Source organism: Manacus vitellinus, unplaced genomic scaffold (assembly GCF_001715985.3).
Source record: "Manacus vitellinus isolate BGI_N305 unplaced genomic scaffold, ASM171598v3 scaffold_27_pilon, whole genome shotgun sequence".
Classification (NCBI taxonomy): Eukaryota; Metazoa; Chordata; class Aves; order Passeriformes; family Pipridae; genus Manacus; species Manacus vitellinus.
The window spans coordinates 5,980,753-5,989,181 of NW_021940039.1; positions in this window are offsets into that span (position 1 = coordinate 5,980,753).

The window sequence follows — 8,429 nt, forward strand, 5'->3', positions numbered from 1 at the left end:
CGCATCCATCCCCTGCTCCGTGCGGGGCCGCGGGGCTCAGGGATGGATGTTGTCGCTGCTGCGGGGGGAGTGTGATGCGGAGGGTGTTTAAGTTTAATCTGCTCCGTCCCCCTCCCCCAACCCAGGCTCGCTGTCCTCCATAGCGGATGCCATGTCAGGAGCTGCGGGGAGGCTATAGGAAGGACGGGGTTGGAGCTCTCCTGTATGCTCAAATCCCCGGGTGCTACCATTTTGTGACAGGCAATATACTGATGCTTTCCCTTCATGTGACCTTCGCATTCATCATCTGCAACTTGAGTAAATTGCAGACCGGGCCGGCTGGTTATCTGCTCCAGCGCAGACACACAACACCTGGGGAGGGGGGGGTTCCTCAGCCTGTTCCTGGCTTGGTAATTAATTGTATTAAGTGATACACAGGTTTTAGTTATCAAGGTCGTTTATTTTGTGCTATGAGGAGCATGCAGGTTGCTGGTGACTTGCCTTAAAAGCAGCGACTGCTGTGGTACCTGGTCAGATGCTTGTGTGGGTTTTTCTCTTTCAGCAAACTGCATTTGTGGCAACATCTATTGGATCTCGTTCCCCCACCCCCACTTTTTCTTTTGAGCTGTTTTCTGCTGGATGGCTTATAAAGCTTTTTGACTGTCAGAAGGGTTTGTGATATGGGTTAATTGCTTGTTTAGCTGCAAGTAGCCCCAAATTCTGGATCTGTGCAAGGGTATCCTTGAGCAGGGTGTGCTGTCTGTACTGGGAAGAAGGCACAGGGATTGTATCTGGTACAACGAAAGCATAGTCAAAACAAGAAGTTTTTTTTCTTAGCTATAGACTAAAGGAGTTTTTTTGTAAAATTCAAAGAGTTTGGGATCCTTTCTAGATAACTTTCAAGAGTCCATGCAATGTATACCCCAGGGATGCTGGGATCATGCCAAGGGAAGGACATGGTAGAAGCACATTTTGCTGAGCCTCAGGTCATAGTCCAGGATCCACTTGTTTGTCCATAGACACAGGAAGAAAATAACAATTCCTGTCACCCAAATGAAAAACTTGCTGGGCTGTAGCTTTCTAAGAAGAAGGGGAAAATGGGTCTCCTGAAATCTGTGAGCAAAACGGGTTCACCTGTTGGCTCTGCTGTTTTCATGCTTTCTAAGTACTGGCAGCCTAACGCTGTAAATCTTTTTAGAGGATCTGTGCAGGCAGTGCTGCAGTGGTGTCATAGATAACGTGTGGCTGTAGGGTCAGAGGAGGGTTTGTCGAAGGACAGTCGGTGTTTTTGGGGTAGTCTGCCCCTCTCCTTTAGACTGAGCACACAAGGGGGTATATTAGTCCTTGGTGTGTCTCTACTGGCACCAATTTAGAACTGGGGATTTTATCTGCTTGGTGGAAAGTAAACGAATCAAAGTGTTTTCTGTCTCGTTCTGATGATTCCTGTCCCTGGAGAACTTGTGACCTCACTGTGTCCCATCAGCTGTCTCTCTAGCAGCAAGTTATAGTGCTGTGGCTTTTAGAAAATGAAATAATGAAAGGTCCCCTGAGCAGAAGCTGAGACCTGTCTGCAGAAAAGCATTTAGAGGAAATAATTGGAGGGGAAATGGAAAATATGTCAGAGTGAAGAGGTCTTTCTCCATTTGATACCCTTGAGTGCTGGCTAGTTTAGAGACTGGTAACTTGAGACCTCTTACCACAGAATGTATGTGTATATGCTGCAAACCCCAGTCCTGTTAAAATAGTGTTGGGGCCCTGCTGTAATGTGGAGTCTTTTCTTTTTGTGTGGGTATTGGAAACCATGATAAGAAGCTATGGAAATAGTACCCAGAATAAGCATGGCTCTTCAGTGTAATTGTGATAGGGGCTGTCTTTTGTCTGAATAGGCATAAGAAGAAATTGCGTGTAGACCTACTGTGTACAAATACAATTATTGCTGTAGTGTGGACATGACATATGTCACTGCTCCAGCTTGATACCAGGATGGTGGTGCAGCTATTGCTCAGCAGCTGCTGCTGCACAGTGAATGTGAGTGCTGATGAGTTTCTCTCTGAGTGGATGGAAATCTCTGCAAGAACAAATGCTGATGTGGTTGGTGCTGGCTGATGTGGACACTTCAGCAGAGGGGCTGGAGGCCCTGCCAGGGCTGGTTTCCCTGCTCTTGACTTGTGGGACTCCTTTCAAATTGTCATCAAGCCATGTTCCCCTAACAGGGGACACTTGCCCCCTGCCAGAGCTGTGCTGTGGCAATGCAGAGCTTCAGTCTAGGGCTGCTGTGGGCACCTTGCAGTAGCACTGAGTTCCACACTTGCTGGAAACCTCAAAGCAGAGAGGAGCGATACTGACTGCCATCAATATTTAGTTGCACATCTTACCAAACATATTTTTTTTCCTCCTGAATGTGATGGCTTACTAGCTGCTGCTAATTGCTCTTTCAGTGACACTTTACTCTGCCGTTAACAGATTATCCAACAGTGCAGAGCTTGTATTTATAATACCAGATGTCAGTGTGGCTGCTATGTGTGCTCTTGCTGCTGGAGACTCAGCATGGTGACTAGGATACAGGATGATGGTGTTAAAATCATTGAAGAGACGAGAGAAGCCACGTAGAAGCCAGACAGGTGACACATCTCTTCGTAGACTGGTTTATCCTGGGCCCCAGAACTGAAAGGAAGGTTAATCAGGTCAGCTCCAGGCATTTCCTGTTGGTGTGGTTATAGGCTTGTAGGATAACTCAGGTTGGAAGGGACCTCAGGGATCATTTAGTCTATTCTTAAGGTGTCGTTACTTCTCTGCTGCCACCTTTTTTAAATAAGAAGGTCTTGGAGCAGGCACCAATACCAGCAAAATTGGTCTGATGAAAAGAACAAAGCATGTGGTATGTGCTAATTTGACTTGAGAGCCCGAAGGACCAATAAGGGGGATGTACAAGACAGCCCACGAAGCTGTTTGTATAATCATCCATGTTCATGCCACTCTTATTTTGCCATGTGAAAATAACAAATGTGTTTTCTTTAAATCCTGTGATCTCAGAGCACTGTTACACAAATCTTTGAATTTGTGGGAGTATTACTGTTATCTGTGCTTTACAAACAGGAAAACTGAAAGCACTGGGCTGTGTTCAGATGGTTCCCTGTATGTCTGTGCCCTGTGGTGGTGGTGTCTGATCCAAGGCAGGGTGCTGGGACGGCTGCCTGGCTCTTTGTGGAGAAAATGAGGCACCTCTGACTTCTCTAGAACAGATGGTTTAAGGGGGCTGCTGAGGAGGCAGTGACTAAGGGCTGGGAACAGTAGGTGGAAGGACTTGAGTGGAGATGAAACCATCTTGTTTATGATCAAGGAACCCAATCAAAAAGTTGTGGGAGGTGAATCAGTGTTTACTTGACCCCAGACCTGAGCTGGTGGCTGGTACCCTGAAAGCATCCTCTCCTGGGAGCTTTTACTCCCCAGATAGGGACACTTAGCAGTCTGCCACCAGGCTCAGATGGTCTGTGCTGAATTAGCTGATGTTTGTATGTTGTCTGAAAGGAACTGGAGGCAGGCATGGACCTAAACTCAACTGTGTTGAGCTAACCTTGCCTTTCGTAGAACACCGAAACTTCCATATGGATAAAAGAGCAGGGAATATGCAGCATTGCAACGCCTGTGGCAGTGGAAAGGCTAAATGCCAATTAAGCACAGCACTTGTGCTGCAGTAATTGCCTTGACAAAATCAGGCACGGGCCAGCAGTGATGTCCCATACTGAGGATGCAAAGCTAGATCCTGAGGCCACGGGATTTAGTTTGGCTTCAGGTGCAACTTTGAGGAGCAACTTAATCTCTTCATATCTCAACCTTCCCCAGCCATTTAGAGATACTTACAGCCCCAAGATATGATGAGAGAATGCCTTCCTTTGATAACACATACTTTGCTTTGTTATGGGAGGCTTCTCCAGCAAAAAACTTCCAGAGGCCAACAGCAGCATTTAGCAACTACCTAGAAGTGAAAGATCCTAAAGGGATGCATAGAGAGATGCAGATACTTGGCGTGTTCCTGCAGGAAAACTGTTTTGTCAATGATCTTTTGTGCTTTTAGGTTGCTCATGCTGCTTCTGCAGTATGTGGTTTCTGAACTTGAATGCTGAGAACTGAGTGTTTAAAACTTGTAAAAATCGTAGCTGTGTTATGTATAGAGTGTGGATGTCTGCTGTGCTGGGTAATGCTGAGCATCAGTGCACTACTTCAGCAGCAGATTTAAATTTAAACACAAAGGTACACTCACTATGTTGCTCTGCTCTGGACATGAAAGGAGTTCTTAAATATGATTCTTCTATTTTTTTTTGTGCTCTGCTTTGAGATGTGTTTACATGCCCAGGGTGTTGGCAGAGAGATTAATTGCAAGTCACGGACCCTTAATTGTTGTATGATAAATACATCTGTGAGCCAACCAAATTCTGTGATGTATTAGCAGGTTAAAGGCATAGGCACTGCTTGGGAACTGACTTATTTAGGATTGCAGTGGATGGTGGAAGAGCCAGAAGTAGGATTCTGCTGTATAGAGAAATAAATCGTGGTCAAATAAGTCCTTCACATGGCAGCAAGCCTTTCGTCTCCAGTGAAGGAAATACCTATTTTCGTCTTAGATTAAATGGGGAAGGAAGAAAATGTGCAGCACTGGGGGGAAATGGGTAATGTGTTATAGCAGACCCCAAGATAAAATAATTTCACTTAAGAGAAATCTGTACAGCTCTGTGCAAACACTTGTGGGAGGAGGAATGCTAGAAGGAGATACATAATTAAGTTAAATTATAACATAACATGGATGGCTGTAAGGGAAAAACCCATGAATCTCGGTGTTTGCAGATTAGCATCAGTGTCTGCCTGTGTTTGTTCTCTGTTGACTTGCTTTAATGCTATAGGGGTTGGCTCAGATAAATACAAGTCTAATATTTTTTTCTACTTCCTGCAGCAGTTACAGGTTCTCTGCAGATCTTGCTGTCTGTATTCTTCAGCTTAACTCTTTAGTGATGATCTCATGCTTCTGGTAACTGCCCACCAACCTTGTATTCTCTAGGAAAAGAGATCCTTATGGCATGTCTCAGATCATATCAGAATTTACCCAGGGAAAGGAAGCCAGCTGTATCTCCAGTTGGGAAGCTGATGCTCAGTGCTGTGCAAGTTGGTGTTTGCCTGAACCTACTGGAGTGTGAAAATGACAGGTGGCCTTGTCATTGCTGGAATTTGTCACCTGAGAGCTGACAGATCAGGGATGCTGCCTCTGCTTGTGTAAACTCTTCCTGGTTACCCTGGTAATCCTCAAGTTGAGAGTCTTAGAGCATCCGGAGTTCTGATTAGTTGAGATAAAGGAAGTGTTGTGGAATTTGTTGTGTGTTTGCTCAGTAAATGGTGTGCTGTGATACTGGGCTGTAAAGCGTGTGCAGAACCAGTGGGGAGAGAAATCAGAAGTTCCTACAAGCATTCCTCTGTGCTGAACTGTCAGCTGTTACTGCTTTTCAAAACTTGACATGCTTATCACACAGTCAAAAAACCCTAAATAAACCCAGGCAAAGCAGAGTTGAGCTTCTGTTTTTAAAGGGTACAGATTGTTTTCAGAAGCCATTCAGTGTCTGAGTGGGATTGCCAAGCCAGGCCCTTGAACCTGATTTCTCCAGATGCTCCCAGCAGGTAGAACCCAGCTAGACTTAAATAGAAGTGGGAGTCTGTCTGAGACTCCTCCTGTCTGAGGCAGCTTCTGAAAATGTTGTTCTAAGGCAGGAAGCTGATCCCCTTCCTGCTCTGGTGAATTCCTGAATGTCCCAGCTCTGTACTTCAGGTTTGAGTCTGTACAAGTGTGAGTAAAAGTCCTCCTGAGTAAGGATTTCTTGGCATCTTTAAGATGGACCTTTTTGAGGAGAAATGGAAGAAGTTGACAACTTAGCCTAAGTTAAGCAAGACAACAGTTCTTGCTGTGTTCCAGCTATTGGGGTGAAACTTATTATGATGCCTTGAGCAGCGAATTTATTAGACAAGAACAAACCCATGTGTGCTCCACCCATGCGAGCCAGCACTCAGATTTTTGTTTCAGGCAGTGCATTTGAGTGGCAAAACCAGAAGACTTACTGAAGGGGTGGCAGGCAGTCATTTAGAAGCATATGGTGCTCAGCCTATGTGCCCAGTGTAAAATTGGTTTTGAGGTGGCGTCTGTGAAAGGAAATTTACTGATAAATATGCAGGGTAAACCTACTTCTTTAATAGCCACTGAAAAAAAAAAAACACCCAAAAAGCTTTGGGTGTAATACTTTTTCCTTCTTGGACTCACAGATCTGTAACCATATGAGTCAGAGTACTGCTAGTTGGGAGGAGAGCTAAAACTAAATCTGGTCCAAAGGGGAAAAAAAAAAGAGAAATCTAGTCATGCATGGTGGGAAAATAGCTCACTAGTGGGACAGTTCCTCATTCCACATGAAATTTTCTTTTGCTGGTCTCAGACCTGGTTTTGCACATCCTAATAGAGAGTGGAAGCTCAAGGTAAGAGAATATTGTCACTAATTACAGGCAGATGGACGTGTTCAGCCTTGAGTGAAGTTAAATTCTTAGTGACTAATTCTTATACCTTTTTCTCCTTCCTTAAAGGAGAGGCTGTTGGTGTCTATCATGTATGTCATGTAGGTGTATGTTATTAATGGACACTTCAAATAAGACTAGAAAAAGTTAACCATAAAGTACTAAACTGTTTTTCTTAGAAATACTGGAAAACTCCCCCTGTCTGAGCCCTTGGAAAGACCTGCCTTCTCTCCAGAAGTGTTGTGCCAAGAGCTTTAGCCGCTCATGCAGGTTGGTTTGTTCAGTGTTGTTGGTTACTTAGGTCTGCTCTGCAGAGGCTGGGTCTGGTGCAGCCACTTTGACTGCTGGCATGGGTCAGGTACTGGATTTGAGGAGTCAGGGTATTCTTAGAAAGCACTGGGAGATGAGAGGCTGCCCTAGATGAGCTGGTAGCACTTGAGTTTTTGAGCATGGTCTTTCAGAGCAGAGTTGGGTGGCACTGGAAGAATGAGCTCAGGGTTTTGTCCCTACTGGCTTTTAGCACTTGGATGGTCTGGTCAGACTGCAAGCAGGACTGGTTCTGAAAGCTCCAAAAAGCTATTTCTCTTTATTTACATTTATCTGTGATCCTTTTGAAGCACACATCATGCTTATTTTGGGATAACTTGATGGAGTTTAGTCATAAGAACTGGATGTCTTGCTCAGGACTATCTACTATAAATACTGGGGTAGCTGTGAAGAGAGAGGGCTGAGAACATTTCAGTGTTCACTGAGCAACAGGCAACACTGCATCAAAACACTGCAACAGGAGGGCACAATTTAATATTAGATATTTAAACAATTATTCCAGGTGACTCGCTGATACTTTGTCCTTAGGTCCAGCTTTGTTTTCAGAGTCCTATTAGTAAATATTTTAATAACAGTTGAATATAAAGTAGCTCAGTAGTTTTCTAAAGCTATTTTATATAGATGGGCAGGCAGGACAATTAAGTTGCTGATGTTTGCTTCCTTCGTGACCTTCAGGCTTATCACAGCTCTGAGCCTGGTGCTGACTAGAGTAGATAACTCCTTTCTTTCCTTCAAGACACCATACAGGAAGAACGAGCCCTGAGTCTGAAATCTAACAGCGTCTCTCTTTTCTCCAGAGCATCTGACATGGCAAGTGTTGGCAGACCCAGCCATGACCAAATGGAAGCGAGATGGTCCCTGGTTAGCAGCTTCTTGCAGTGCAGCATGACATGCTCTTGGAAGCTTCTTGGAAGCAGGCGTTATGCAAGCTCCTCAAGCTGTGTCTCGCTGACTGGGAGCAAACTTGCCAGCTCCTGCCATTTTTCTGCAAGTCTTGTGACTCGTGTGGCTTTTCTTAGAGCCCTGGCCACAGCAACTGAGCAAACAGAAGAGCAGTGTAGCTTATTTATTGAAAACAGCAATTTCTAGCATGGTGGTTTGAGGGTCTTTTTTTTTTTTTTTTCCTTTAAATGATGCTGTTTCCCTAAGTGCTCCTGGAGACAAGTATAAAGAATCCCAGAACTTCTGAGACCTGCATTGTCATCTCTTCCCTTCCTGAAAATCAGGGCTTAGTCCCAAAACTATAAGCTCTGCTAAAATACTTGTGTTGCAGTCGCAATGAACAATAAATTATACAAAATGAGGTTTGGAATAAACCCAGTGCCTCACTTGTGACGGAAATGGGAATTGAACTCGAGTCTCTAGGGCTGAAAATAATATTTTAATAATGTATTGCCTCACCAGTCCCCTTTAACTCTCCCTTTCCTGTTTCTTATGGCTTTAGGTTGCGTTGTTGCAGTGGTGTGGAAGGGTGAAGAGTTAACACAACAGACATGGGAACTGCTGGGCTCTGACTGTCGTTTTGTGGCTGGGAAACACTCCTGCAAGAATGGCCAGTGTGGTATATGGGATGTCTGAGA